Genomic DNA, 16089 nt, shown 5'->3' on the forward strand with positions numbered 1-16089 from the left:
GGTTCAAGAGATTCTACTGCCTCAGCCTCCCGAGTAGTTGGGATTACAGGCGCTTGCCATTACATCTCACTAATTTTTGTATTTTTAGTAGAGACGGGGTTTTGCCATGTTGGCCAGGCTGGTCTCGAACTCCTGACCTCAAGTGATCCACCTGCCTCAACCTCCCAAAGTGGAGATTAATTTTCTAATCCTGCATAATCCTTGGCAAACCTGGTCAGCCCCTTCTTCACCTTTCCCTGAGTCTCAGTTTGCACATCTATAAAATAGGTTGAAGAACAGTACTGTGTGATTCTTCCTGCTAATTTGAATGATACAAATTTGAAACATTCAGACGACCCAAGAGAGTCACATGTTTTCAGTTAGACAGGAAGAGTAAGTTCTGGCGATCTATCACACAACAAGGTGACTACATAATAATGTTATTTTATATTTTAAAATTGCTAAAAGTGGTCAGATGTGGTGGCTCACACCTGTAATCCCCACACTTTGGGAGACTGACTGGGGTGGATCACCTGAGGTCAGGAGTTCAAGACCAGCCTGGCCAACATGGTGAAATCCCATCTCTACTAAAAAAATACAAAAATTAGCCAGGCGTGGTGGTGTGTGCCTGTAATTCTAGCTGCTCAGGAGGCTGAGGCAGCAGAATCGCTTGAATCAGGGAGGCAGAGGTTGCAGTGAGCTGAGATCACACCACTGCACTCCAGCCTGAGTGACAGAGCAAGACTCTGTCTCAAAAAAAGAGAAAAAAAGAAAAAAGAAATGCTAAAAGTGAATTTTGAATGTTCTTACCGTAAATAATTGATAAGTATATGTGCTGATGGATATGTTAATTAGCCTGATTTGTTTATTCCGTAATGTATACATGTATCAAAGCATCAAGGTGTACCCCATACATACATACAGTTATTATTTGTCAATAAAGATTTTTTTTTGAAATGAGGTCTCTGCGGGAGTGCAGTGGCACAATCATGGCGTGCTGTAACCTAGAACTCCTGGGCTCAAACAATTCTCCCACCTCAGCCTCTCAAGCAATTAGGACTGACTGCAGGCTTATGTCACCACACCCGGCTAGTTTGGTTGGTTATTTATTTATTTATTTATTTATTTATTTATTTATTTATAGAAAGAGAGGTCTCACTGTATTGCCCAGGCTGGTCTCCAACTCCTGGCCTCAGGCAACCCTCCCGCTGTGGCCTCCCAAAGTGCTGGGATTCTAGGCATGAGCCATTGTGCCCTGATCAAAGATAAAATTTTTAAAGAGAGAATCTCATGTTATCCATGAAAATTTAAATAATACCAATCTCTCACAAAAAAAAATTTTTTTTTGACTTATTGAGGATCACAAAATTTTACAATGACCTGTAAACTGTGTTTATGTGGGAAATAGGCATACCCCCATCTTTTTCAGGACTTTGTAAGCCACTTGTCTCTTGGACATTAGGACCTTCTGCCTGCGATTTAGAGACTCTTGTGCAGTTATTTTAAATTCCTTTTTATCATTAAAAATCGGGTTGTCATTTGCAAGAAAGAAACAAACCACCCTGTTAAAAAGTGGGCAAAGGACACGAACAGACACGTCTCAAAAGAAGACATACATGCGGCCAATAAGCATATGAAAAAACGCTCAGCGTCACTGATCATTAGAGAAATGCAAATCAAAACCACAATGAGATACCATCTCACACCAGTCAGAATAGCGATTATTAAAAAGTCAAAAAACAACAGATGCTGGCAAAGTTGCAGAGAAAAAGGAGCATTTTTATACTGTTGGTGGGAGTGCAAATGAGTTCCACCATTGTGGAAGACAGTGTGACAATTCCTCAAAGACCTAGAGGCATGAATACCATTCAACCCAGCAATCCCATTACTGGGTACATACCCAAAGGAATGTAAATCATTCTATTATAAAGACACATGCACGCGTATGCTCACTGCAGCATTACTGACAATAACAAAGACATGGAATCAACCTAAATGCCCATCAGTGATAGACTGGATAAAGAAAATGTGGTATATATACACTGTGGAATACTACGCAGCCATAAAAAGGAACCAGATCATGTCCTTTGCAGGGACATGGATGGAATTGGAAGCCATTATCCTCAGCAAACTAACGCAGGAACAGAAAATCAAACACCACATGTTCTCATGTATAAGTGGGAGCTTAATAATGCAAACACATAGTAAGGTGATGGGGAACAATACACACTGGGGCCTGTCGGGGGTTGTGGTAGGGGAGGAAGAGCATCAGGAAGACCAGCTAACAGAGGCTGGGCTTAATACCTAGGTAATGGGATGATCTGTGCACCAAACTGCCATGGCACACGTTTACCTATGTAACAAACCTGCATATCCTGCACATGTATCCCTGAACTTAAAAGTTGGATAAAAAATAAATAACTCCTATTTAAAAAATCAGATTGTTGGGACACACGTTCTCAGGATCTCATGTGAGCTGTGTCATGGGCAAAAAGTAACAAAATTCTTTAAAAACGAAGAAAAAAATCGAGACGGGAGGATCACCTGAGGTCAGGAGTTCAAGACCAGCCTGGCCAATGTAGTGAAACCTCGTCTCTACTAATAATACAAAAATTAGCCTGGCATGATGGTGGGTGCCCATAATCCCAGCTCCTCAGGAGGCTAAGACACGAGGCTCGCTTGAACTCGGGAGGCGGAGGTTGCAGTGAGCAGAGATTGTGCCACTGCACTCCAGCCTGGGCGACAAGAGCAAAACTCTGTCTCAGAAAAAAAACACACACACAAAAAAAACAACCAGATTGTTTTCTCACTTAAGTGTCAGTCAAACATTTATTAGCTAGCGGGGCTAGTGTTTGCACTGAAGAACAAACAGCACCAGAAAATGAATAACTTTGGAATGAAAGTAAGTCCAGATAAAAACTCTAAAGAAGGCCAGATCGCTGTCATAGTAACACCACCATGCTTTTTAATCGAGGGCAGGTGGTGCTGGAAAGGAAAAAAAAAAAAAAAATGGAGATCATGCTGAGAAAATAAGCAGTGATTTAATGTTGATACATTTTTTGGTTTTTGTTTTTTTTTTTTCTTTTGGTTTTTTTGTTTTTGTTTTTTTGAGACAGGGTCTTGCTCTGTAACCCAGGCTGGAGTGCAGTGGTGCAAACACAGCTCACTGCAGCCTTAACCTCCTGGGCTGAAGCAGTTCTTCCACTCAGCCTCTCGTGTAGCTGGGAACACAGGTATGCACCTATTTAGGTATGCCTATTTCCCACATAAACACCATGCCCAGCTAATTTTTAAAAATTTTTGTAGACAGCCAGGTGCAGTGGCTCACACTTGTAATCCCAGCACTTTGGGAGTCCAAGGCAGGCTGGTCACTTGAGGTCAGGAGTTTGACACCAGCCTTGCCAACATGGCGAAAACCCATCTCTACTAAAAATACAAAAATCAGCTGAGTGTGGTGGCACATACCTGTAATCCCAGCTACTCAGGAGGCTGAGACATAAGAATTGCTTAAACCCGGGAGGCAGAAGTTGCAGTGAGCTGAGAGCCAAGATCGTGCCGCTACACTCCAACCTGGGCAACAGAATGAGACTGTGTCTCAAAAACAAAACAAAACAAAACAAAAAATCTTGCCCAGGCTGGTCTCAAACTCCTGGGTTCAAGCAATCCTGCTGCCTCAGCCTCCCAGAGTGCTGGGATTATAGGTATAAATCACTGCACTTGGCCATAACTTTAAAAAAAAAAAAAAAAGTTTTAATCCTATCACTAGAAGTAAGTAGATCAGTGTCTCTAAGTAGTCCCCAAAGCAGCAGTGTGAGCATCACTTGGGTATGTTGCTATAAATACACATTCTGTTCTTCCCCCACCCTTGTTTATGGAATCAGAAATTTTATGTGCTTGGACAGCAGTGGCTTAACCAACCCTACAGATGGTTCCAAGGCTCACCTAAGTTTCAGAATCACTGCCCCAGGTAAAGGGACAAAAATGGGAGTCAGGGGTAGCCATCTACCTTTTTTTTTTTTTTCTGAGACAGAGTCTTGCTCTGTTGTCCAGGCTGGAGTGCAGTGGCACAGTCTCAATTCACTGCAGCCTCCACCTCCCAGGCTGAAGTGATCCACCTGCCTCAGTCTCCCAAGTAGCCAAGAATAAAGGCTCACAGCACCGTGCTCAGCTGATGTTTGCATTTTCTTTTTTTGTAGAGACAGAGTCTTATTGTTTCCCAGTTATGTTTCCCAGTTATGTTTCCCAGTCTGGTCTTGAATTCCTGGGCTCAAGCAATCGACCTGCCTTGGCCTCCCAAAGTGCTGAGATTATAGGCATGAGTTACCAGGCCTGGCCAGCGTCTGTCTTTGAAGGAAGCTTGCAGGAAATAATCTTTAGGCTACACTTGCTACAAATATGAGCTTCTGGAACTCAGCCCCCTCCCCCTTATGCAGTTGGGAAATTACCATTCAATTAGGTTCTACATTGTTGGGAATTTTCAAAACTGCATCCCTCGGACTCCCACTGAGGCTGAGGTGGAATACTTTGAACATTGAAAAGAATAATGGGGAACGGCCAGGCGCGGTGGCTCATGCCTGTAATCCCAGCACTTTGGGAGGCTGAGGTGAGCAGATCACCAGGTCAGGAGATCGAGACCGTCCTGGCTAACATGGTGAAACCCCATCTCTACAAAAAATACCAAAAAAAAAAAAAAAAAATTAGCCAGGTGTGGTGGTGGGCGCCTGTAGTACCTGCTACTCGGGAAGCTGAGGCCGGGGGAATGGCGTGAACCCAGGAGGCGGAGCTTGCAGTGAGATGAGATTGCGCCACTGCACTCCAGCCTGGGCAACAGAGAGAGACTCCGTCTCAAAAAAAAAAAAAAAAAAAAAAAAAAAGAATAATGGGGAAGGAACTGAATGTCTACTGACACATGAGCTGATAGACTAAACATGGCTTATCTGTGCAATGGAAGCTTATTCAACCTTAAAAAGGAAGAACATAGGGTGTGGTGGTGTGCACCTGTAGTCCCAGCTACTCAAGAGGCTGAGACAGGAGGATTGCTTGAGCCCAGGAGTTCAAGGCTGCAGTGGGCTATGATTGCACTGATGGCAGCGGCTGGCCATCTGGACCAGCCACCACTATCATACTAGCTACAGCACAGAGACCCAGCCAGGACTGCATGCTCCATAAGTCTAGTAGAAGCTGGTGACAAGTGGGAGCCCTGCCCCTTCTGAGTTGGGGTGGGAGCTCCCTGGATGGTGCTGCAGCCACTCAAGTCATGGCTACAGACCTGGGCATTACTGGGCTCTCGGGCCCGGAAGCAGGCAGGAGCCCCACCCTCCCAGGTGCAGCTGCAGCTGTCCAAACTACAGCTGTGGACCCAGGAATCCCTGCACTCCTGAGGGCCCAGGAAGGTTCCCCCTGCCCTTGCAGGCTCAGAAATATCTGCTCCCACTGCTTGGCTTCTCCCTGCTGTTGATGCCCGCTCCATCTCAAAGCAAAGTTGGGGCTGAGCCCCAGAGCTGTTACAGCCAGGCAGGGTGTGCCCACACTTGGGGCAGTGCAGACATGCCAGCTCCCTGCTACCTCAGCCCCATCTGGACTTTGGGCACCAATGAGCATAAGAGGGAAGCCAAAGTGGGGCTGAGGGCAGCTCAGTGCTGACCTGCATGTGCCCCTTGGCATCTATAGCCTGGGCACCATGAACAGCAGCAGGAGGCAGACAGGCTCCTGGGTGGAAGGAGATGGTCCCTGGTGAGGCCCCACCTTCAGGCCAGGGAGGGCCTGAAGGCTAGAGGCTGGGCTATCAGCCCTATGGACTGGAGTGGCAACATGTGATGCCTTTTCCAGGCCTGCTCATGGACCAATCAGAATGCACTTTTTCCCCTCTGAGGCCCATAAAAGCCCTGGGCTCAGCCAAAGCTGGGCAGACATCAGGATGACCAGCTTCGGAGAGCAGCTACCCACTCCAGGGCCTCCTCTCTGCTGAGGGCTGCAGAGGCATCGGGACTACCAGCTGCAGAGAGGAGCAACTTACTCTAAGGCCTCTTCTTTGCTAAGAGCTTGGACGAACATGGAATGACCTTCCTGCAGAGAGAAGCAACCCATCCCAGGGCCTCCTTCTGTTGAGAGCTGCAGAGAATGATGGCACAACATGCCTGCAGAGAGGAGCTACCCACTCCAGGGCCTCCTCTCTGCTGAGAGCTGGACAAGCAATGGGACAATCTGCCTGCAGAGAGAAGCTACCCACTCCAGGGCCTCCTCTTCTCTGAGAGCCACAGAAAATGACAGGATGAACTGCCTGCAGAGAGGAGCTACCCAGTCCAGGGCCTCCTCTGAGCTATTCTGTCACTCAATAAAGCTCCTGTTCACCTTGCTCACCCTCCACTTGTGCACATACCTCATTCTTCTTGGGCACAGGACAAGAATTCAGGAACTGCTAAACAGCAGGGCTGAAAGAGCTATAAAACCCACAGGGCTGAAACATGCCCCTTGCCATGCTGTGGGTAAAGAGAAGGAGAGAAGAGCTGTGGCCCTTCAGGGACCTAGGAGCTCCCTTAGCCAGGACTGTGACTCCCTCTCTGGGGCCTGGTGGTTCCTGGAGTCTCCCAGCTTCTGAGTGCCATTGCATTCCCTGGTGGCAGCTGTGGAAGCTGCTTGTGGTGCACCTAGTCTGGCTGCAGCCTCTCAGAGAGCCAGGGTCCCTGCCAGCACCTGGAGCTGCCTGCCCTGCTGCAGCAGCTGGTGTGCCTGGCTGCATGCAGTGGCCAAACCTCATGCTTGCTTGCTCACACATCCCTCACCCCTCCATACCTGGCTCACCCTTGGCAAGTATGAGATCCAGCCTAGTAGTGTGAGCTGAGTACAGCCTGCCAGGCCAAGTGGGTGGACTGAGCCCAGTGGGCCCAAGCAAAACTCAGGCAAAGGTGCCACCAGCCACAGAGGTTTCCAACCAGTAATCAACACCCCAAGGATCCTACAATATTTTTGAGGGCTCGTCCAGGATCTGCAGAATGGTGAGTGAAAGGGTGAGTAAAAGTGGATCTGCTCTTTCTATCCCTTTCTCAGAGTCCTTAAACTCAACAATAGCTAAAATGGAAGAAAAATACCAGGCCTCTATTAATAGTTAAAATTGACTAGCACAGCTGCTGGACTTAAGACATGGATGATAGGCTTGCTGGGGAGGACACTGTCGATCCCTCATCATCCTCAACTGTTGAAAAAGTTGGGTTTGTTTCAATCCCATTTCCTTTCATGAGGTCTACCTGTTACATGAGACCAGAAGGAGGTCCTGGGGCAACTGAGGGTATCTGGCTGAGGCTATGCCTCAGTGTTATCCAAAGGCCCTGGACTAACTCCTGCAACTCAAGTCCCTAAGCATCCATTAGGGTGTTGGCACTAGGACCTCCAGTCTCCAATCTATCTTTCTTTCATGGTTGTCAAGGTTCTCATATCTTCTTCTTCTTCTTTTTTTTTTTTTTTTTTTTTTGAGACGAAGTCTCTCTGTGTCGCCCAGGCTGGAGTGCAGTGGCATGATCTTGACCCCTGATCTCAGGTGATCCACCCACCTTGACCTCCCAAAGTGCTGAGATTACAGGCATGAGCCACTGCACCCAGCTCCTGTCTCTTCTTTATATACAGTGTTTGTGTATGTGTGTGTGTGTGTGTGTGTGTGTGTGTGTGTGTGTGTGTGTGTGTTTGAGACAGAGTCTCACTCTGTCACCCAGGCTGGAGTGCAGTGGTGTGATCTCATCTCACTGCAACCTCTGCCTCCAAAGTAGTTCGGATTTCAGGCATGCACCACCATGCCTGGCTAATTTTTGTATTTTAGTGGAGATGGGGTTTCACCATGTTGGCCAGGCTTGACTTGAACACCTGACCTCAGGTCATCCACCGGCCTCGGCCTCCCAAAGTGCTGGGATTACAGGCATGAGCCATTGCATCCAGTCTACAATGTTAAATATTAAGAATGTTGTTGCAAAACAGAGATATTACCGGGTAGAATGAGCATTTGGCTTAACAACAAAAGTATAAAATGGAAGGTTAAGAGTAGCACAGATGAGCAAAGTGTGCCTTGGTGTCTGTACATAAATTTGTGACAAAAATGTTATTGTCATTGCCTTGGTTGCCACCTTAGTGCCAGGCACCTTGAGGCACAGAACAGAAGCATGGCCTCAGGAAGGAAACTTTTCTGTAAACACGAGGGCAAATAAATGGTCCAAGGTCCCATAAATGCAGGCCTTCTTTGCCTTGCAGGGTAATCTGGACCTTTGCCAACATTGTAGGATTGATTCAACTGTCCTAATGGCCTTCTCAGGAAAAGTTGCAAGGGGTAATCCCAGGGAAATAGGGAAACATACCCCAGAGATACCTCCAGCAGGGGAATCAACCCCTTCAACTCCTCCCTATCCAGGTTCTGTCTCAAGCTTGCCCCAGCATAGGAATCCTTGTTTTAGGCAGGTCCCAGTCTCAACTGCCCAGAAACAGATGCCTGGTGAATATGGTCTCATTGAGGTTCAGGTCTCCTTTTCTCTATAGAACTTAAGGCAAATTTAAGGGGAAATGTTGGAAGGTTTCAGATGGCCCTCACAGGTATATAGAGGGTTTCTAGAACTTAACCCAAGTATTTGAGCTCTCCTGGAAGGAGGTCATGTTACTCTTGTTTTTGTTTTTGTTTGAGATGGGGTCTCACTCTGTCGCCCAGGCTGTAGTGCAGTGGCACTCTCTTGGCTCACTGCATCCTCTGCCTCCTGGGTTCAAGTGATTCTCCTGTCGCAGCCTCCCGAGTAGCTGGGACTACAGGCATGCGCTACCACACTGGCTAATTTTTATATCTTTAGTAGAGATGGGGTTTTACCATATTGGCCAGGCTGGTCTCAAACTCTTGACCTCAAGTGATCTGCCCACCTTGGTCTCCCATAGTGCTGAGATTACAGGCATGAGCGGCACCCAGCTTCATGTTACTTTTGAATCAAACCCTGACCACCACTGAAAAGCAGGCCACCCTGCAAGTGGCAGAGAATTTGGGGGATGAGCTTTATATCTTATATAGGGCCAGGGAAGGGGATGAGACTCATCTGGTTGGAAGAATAGCAGTACCACTGAAGAACACTAAATGAGACCTCAATGATGAGATAAAAGAATGGGGCTGGTCGTGATGGCTCACACCTGTAATCCCAAAACTTTGGGAGGTCCAGGCAGGTGGATCATGAGGTCAGAAGATCGAGGCCATCCTGCCCAACATGGTGAAACACCATCTCTACTAAAATACAAAAAAAAAATTAGCCAGGCGTGGTGGTGCTTGCCTATAATCCCAGCTACTCGGGAGGCTGAGGCAGGGGAATCACTTGAACCTGGGAGGCGGAGGTTGCAGTGAGCCAAGCTCGTGCCACTGCACTGCAGCCTGGTGACAGAGCAAGACTCCGTCTCAAAAAAAGAAAACAAACAAACAAACAAGAATGGAAGAGGAGACCAGGCACGGTGGCTCGCACCTGTAATCCCAGCACTTTGGGAGGCTGAGGTGGGCAGATCACAAGGTCAGGAGTTCGAGACCAGCCTGACCAACATGGTGAAACCTCATCTCTACTAAAAATACAAAAATAAATTAGCTGGGTGTGGTGGCATGTGCCTGTAATCCAAGCTACTCAGGAGGCTGAGGCAGGAGAATCACTTGAACCTGGGAGGTGGAGGTTGCAGTGAGCCGAGATCATGCCACCGCACTCCAGCCTCAGCAACAGAGTGAGACACCATCTCAAAAAAAAAAAATAAATAAAGGGATAGAAGAGGAAACACTTTCAGGTGTGCATACCAGAGGGCGTACGAAGGACTAGGACTAAGCCTCTCAATTACACCAAGCTATCCATGGTAGACCAGGGACTAGGTGTGAGTCCCGTTGCCTTCCTGGAAATGCTAAGAGAGGCCTTGGTAAAACACAACTATGTCCTGATTGAGGAGACGGACAGCTGATCCTAGAGGATGAGTTTATCTCACAGTCAGGCCCTGATGTCAGGAGGGAGCTTCAGAAACAAGCTGTGGGACCAGATGGTACTTTGGAGGGTCTCCTGGGAGTGGTCACCTTAGACTTTGCAGTGGGAACTTGGAGGAAGTCCAGAAAAGAGAGAGGAGATACAGGAAAAAAAAAGGCAAAAGCTCTAATACCTGCCCTGCAGCTTCACAGACTCCATAGTCCCTGAGATGCATCTGTTGTCTGCTGCAAATATAGCAGGCCAGGCCACTTCAGGAGGGACTGTCTGGGCAGTGCAAGAAGGTCACCTCAACCCTGTCTGGTTTGCAATGGGGATCACTGGTGGGGAACAGCCTGTCCTTGGAGATACAGGTTGCTGGGTCCAGGACCAGACTCCCAAATAGTCCAGCAGGACTGATGGATTCTAGGGCTCCTCTCCCAAGCTCTGATGGTTCAGACCACTATTACCATCCAGGATCCCTGGGTGATTCTGGAAGTCAAAGGGAGGAAGGTAGACTGCCCTTCTGGACTCTGGAGCAGGCCTTTCAGTTCTCCTCCCGAACCTTTCAGTTCCTCTCTTAGCACGAACATAAGCAGCATCTCAGGTCTTCTTCCTCCACCACACCAGGAGTCATCATAGTCTTGTGACTGGAGGGAGCTTTTCTATGTGTGGGGTTACTTTTTTTTTCCTTTAGGGAGTATATTAGTTCTTTTCACACTGCTGATAAAGACATACTCTAGACTGGGAAGAAAAATAGGTTTAACGGACTCACAGTTCCACATGGTTGGGGAGGCCTCACAATCATGGCGGAAGGAGAAAGGCACTTCTTACATGGTGGCAGCGAGAGAGAACGAGGAAGAAGTGAAAGTGGAAACACCTTATAAAACCATCAGATCTCATGAGACTTATTCACTACCACAAGAACAGGATGGGGGAAACCGCGCCATGATTCAATGACCTCCCACCGGGTCTCTCCCACAACGTGTGGGAATTATAAGAGTACAATTCAAGGTGAGATTTGGATGGGGACACAGAGCCGAACCATATCAGGGAAGCACCTGATTAGGCCAGGTCCCCAATTCCCGGGACTCCCTTTCTCTCCCTTGTTTGAGAAGGACCTGGCCCCACAGCTTCACCTGCTTGTGATAAGGAGGCAGTAGAGGACCAGCCTCCTTCAGTTGCTATCTGCAATTTGATGAGGGCCATGTGGGACTAATTTAATGGGTCCATAGACCCATCTGAGGCACCTTTTTGTCCCATGCTTCAGTTTAAAGTCCTGAAATGGGACGTTAGACCTGAGGCAGCGGGACTTGATGACAGTGGGACTTGAGAGGCACAGCCCAGGTGAGCATGATAATTCCTGCCAATTAGGCCCTCCTGCTTCATGGATGGAAGCATAGATAAGGTCTAGGGAACCCAAAAGTTACCAACAGTACAAGGATAGGGTGGTATGTAGGTAAGTGCAAATATTCCTACCCACCATGCCTTCCTGCTGCATGGGTGAAGGTCTCACTTGCATCTATGAGTGGCACCTGCAAAGGTCACTGGGACTCGGGGATATAAGGTTGGAAAAAGGAAAAGAGATGTCTTTTCTTTTTTAAATCTCCATCACGAACCCCAGGTATTCGTTGGAAGGACAGGAACAAAGAGATGTCCTTTCCCCTCTTTCCAGATGGGTAACCAACCAATCATTTTCAGCCTGCACTCCTCTCAAGTGCATTCTAAATTACTGGAACTGAGCTGGTTGCAGCCGCTCATACATGTAATCCCAGCAGTTTGGGAGGTCGAGGTGGGTGGATGACTTGAGGCCAAGATTTTGAGACCAGCCTGGCCAACATGGCAAAACCCCATCTCTACTGAAAATACAAAAAAAATTAGCCGGGCATGGTGGCACACGTGCCTGTAATCCCAGCTACTTGGGAGGCTGAGGCAGGAGAATCACTTGAACCCAGGAGGCAGAGGTTGCAGTGAGCTGAGACTGTGCCACAGTACTCCAGCCTGGGTGACAGAGTGTGACTGTGTCAAAAAATAAAATTAAATTAAAATTTAAAAAAAATCACTGGAACTCCTTTGACCCTTAGACTCTGGAGAAAAAAACATTTTTCCTTTATTCCTCCTCTGTCCTGTCTTCACAGATGGGTAATCACACCTCTGTACCACAGGATACTCTCCTGGGATCCATCCCCCAAACTGGGAAGAGTTCAATTTCCCCAAGTCTTAAACTGCTTGGCAATTTCTTGAGGAGGGACAACTCTTTGGCTGCTCCCCTTCACAGGACTCCAGGGTCAATAGGGCTCCATGGCTCAGGGGAATGGAACCCAGAACCCTAACATGCTGGCAAAAGGGTAAGAGTTCTTACCAGTTGGACTTCTGGCTTCTCTCTGTGCAAACTGGTTGCAGGAATGACAAAAATCACTGTATTCTCTGCCCCTCCATGAGTTCAAACATCAGAATTATTGGCCATTTGGCATGGCTAAGCTCAGGTAGTAACATATTTTACAGCACTTCTTTTTTTTTTTTTTTTTTTTTTTTTGAGACAGAGTCTTGCTCTATTGGCCAGGCTGGAGTACAGTGGTGCAATCTCAGCTCACTGCAACCTCCATCTCCCCCGGGCTTCATCAATCCTCCTGTCTCAGCCTCCTGAGTAGCTGGGATTACAGGCGTGTGCCAACGTGCCCGGCTAATTTTTGTAGTTTTTAGTAGAGACAAGGTTTCACCATGTTGGCCAGGCTGGTCTTGAACTTTTGACCTCAGATGATCCACCTGCTTTGGTCTCCCAAAGTGCTGGGATTAGAAGCGAGAGCCTCTGCTCCCAGCCAGGACTTCTTAAAAAGGAAGTGCTATGGTTGGCCGGGCGCAGTGGCTTGCCCCTCTAATCCCAGCACTTTGGGAGGCCGAGGTGGGTGGATCACAGGTCAGGAGATCGAGACCAACCTGGCTAACATAGTGAAACCCCGTCTCTACTAAAAATACAAAATAATTAGCCGGGCATGGTGGCAGGCACCTGTAGTCCCAGCTACTCAGGAGGCTGAGGCAGGAGAATGCTATGAACCTGTGAGGCAGAGCTTGCAGTGAGTCAAGATCACGCCACTGCACTCCAGCCTGGGTGATAGAGTGAGACTCCATCTCAAAAAAAAAAAAAAAAAAAAAGGAAGTGCAATGGTTAAAAGTCAGCTTAATTAAAGATGGAGGATATCCAAACTATAGGTATATTTAAAAGGCCTTTATGTCATTTATTTTTGTAGATTTTTTTTTTCCTGGAAAAAGTTGTCTTCTTCTCAATCAACTGAACTATTTTTCTCCATTTTTGTCTTGCTATTCTTAATGTACACATGAGAGGTTCCAGGATGACTTCTGGTGGTCTGAGACTCCTTGGGAAAAACACAAGAGGCTCCACTGACCCATTTTGGGAAAAACCTCTGTTTTCCTCATGGCACTTCAGGGATTAGGGGTAGATGGATCCCTCTCAAAATCTATTTTTGTCGTCCAGCTATGCCTACTTATTAGGCCTTAGAAACTGCAAGTTTTCCTAGCCCTGATTCTTGAAGGGCTCCACCCCCAGGCCAGTAATCCAATTAAGAAACTGGCACAAGAGGCTGGGTGCGGTGGCTCACACCTGTAATCCAAGCACTTTGGGAGGCCAAGGTGGGTGGATCACCTGAGGCCGGGAGTTCAAGACCAGACTGGCAACATGGCGAAACCCCATCTCTACTAAAAATACAAAAATTAGCTAGGCGAGTTGGTGGGCACCTGTAATCCCAGCTACTTGGGAGGCAGAGGCAGGAAAATCACGTGAACTTAGGAGGCAAAGGTTGCAGTGAGCCAGGGTCATGCCAGTACACTCCAGCTTGGGCAACAGAGTGAGACTCTGTCTAAAAAAAAAAGAAGAAAAAAAAAAGAAAAATCTTACAACTACTACTGGATCTCCTTCTGTCTATCTGTGTAGTTATATATGTGTTACATGTGTGATGTTTATATAAAAGAGCTCTAATTGATTAGCTTAAGGAAAAATAAGCACTTAGGGCAAATATTCTTGAAGAAAAATAGAAACAATAATGCCTTTTAGTTCTCATACTTTAATCTTAAAGAAATAAAAACAGTCTTAAAGATTATTGATAAAATAAAAATGTCTTCAAAATGTAGACATGTGGTCCAAATTATGCAGGTCAAATATTAGGTTTGCTAAATGCTTTGAAGTCATAAACTGCTTTTTTGGCTTTTGAAAACTGTTCGACTTGCCTGCTTTACAGTTTGGTAAGGACTAGGTACATATGGAGTTAATCATGTCCATAGATGTGCTGGAAATATTCAGATCTTATCAGCACCTAGGACATAATTAAAATAACTTACCAGGTTTTCTTTCTTTTTTTTTTTTTTTTTTTTACCAAAAGTAAGAATTGCTAAGAGTTACCATTATAACATGTAATTGAGACTGCTGAAAATAGATTTACATGTAAGATGTGTAAGAAAAGTAAAATGTGTCTTTAGTAAAAGAGTATAAGAAGGCATGGGAATGTGAATTTTTGCCAAGTTTAGAGATTTAAAGGATTGTTTTAAATTAGATAAGATAAAGCTAAGGGTTTAAACAAGTTATAGAAGGTTTGTAAAAATTAATCTTGTAAAAGGAATTCTGTGTGTAAACATATTGACTATTTTTTTTTTTTTTTTTTTTTTTTTGAGATGAAGTCTCACTCTGTCACCCAGGCTGGAGTGCAGTGGCATGATCTTGGCTCACTGCAACCTCCACCTCGCAGGTTCAAGCAATTCTCCTGCCTCAGCCTCCCTAGTAGCTGAGATTACAGGTGCATGCTACCACGCCTGGCTAATTTTTGTATATTTAGTAGAGACTGGGTTTTGCCATGTTGTCCAGGCTGGTCTTGAACTCCTGACCTCAAGTGACCTGCTCACCTCAGCTCTCCAAACTGCTGGGATTACAGGCGTGAACTACCATGCCCAGCCCACATTGACTAAATTCAAAAGGGTATTATTTGGTTTTCCTGTAAGTTGAACATTGGAATGGAAGCACAATCTGCTATTCTTAGGGCACTGATCTATTTCATAATAAGTGTTATAAGCCTTTAATATGTTTGATAGGCTTCCTGAAATCAAATTTCAACTTCAAAATTGTCTTTTCTAACCTCTAAGTTTTGGATGCTACAGAGGATCCCTGAAGTGTCCAGGGAAGAAGTAGACAGAGTGATTTGATATGTTTAGCTACATAGGATTGTCAAAATAAGGTGGTGGTTGATCTCCTGCGGGTTACATTTTAATGAATAATGTTAATGTGTGTTCCAAAATTGTATGGGATTTCTAGAGTTCTGATGTCTAAGGATGTGTTATGAATCATAATTAAGGTTATTGTGTTCGGTTATTGTAGACCACAGCGGTTACCAAATTTCTTTGTCAATCATGATTTTGACTGTGACTCTCCTAGGACATTTTGACATTCATAGACAATTGTTGTCTTGTTTTGATCTTCTTCAAAGGATGGATTATAGACCTCGAGTGCAGGTTTCTACTGGCTTTGGAGATTGTGAACAGGAGTTGACTGGGTGAACTGAACTAATGGAAGACCAAAGTATTCTGAGTTTTTGCTTGGAACATTGCTGATCCTTTGTTTTGTTTTTCAGAATCAAGGAAACTTTTCTTTCAAGCTATTTGTAACCTTTGACAATTGTGGGAGAGAACCCATCAGTGACTCTGACTGCAGCTCAGAAGAAACTAAAGGGACGGACTGTCAAACTCCAAATGGTCATGCAAATGGAGCCTCAGACGATGGCTCCCTTTTACTGCAGACCCTTAGATAGGCCCCTGAGGGAAAATCTCATTGCCATTTTTCCAAAAACAATGCCCCCTGTCAGCATGAAGCAGTTAAGAACGGTCATCATCGGCCAGGCTTGGTGGCTCACGCCTGTAATCCTAGCATTTTGGGAGGCTGAGGCGGGTGGATCACAAGGTCAGGAGTTCAAAACCAGCTTGGCCAGTATGGTGAAACCCTATCTCTACCAAAAATACAAAAATTAACTGGGCGTGGTGGCATGCACCTGTAGTCCCAGCTACTCGGGAGGCTGAGGCAGGAGAATCGCTTGAACTCGGGAGGCGGAGGTTGCAGTGAGCCGAGATCACGCCACTGCACTCCAGCCTGGCCAACAAGAGTGAAACTCCA

Source organism: Macaca fascicularis, chromosome 19 (assembly GCF_037993035.2).
Source record: "Macaca fascicularis isolate 582-1 chromosome 19, T2T-MFA8v1.1".
NCBI lineage: Eukaryota > Metazoa > Chordata > Mammalia > Primates > Cercopithecidae > Macaca > Macaca fascicularis.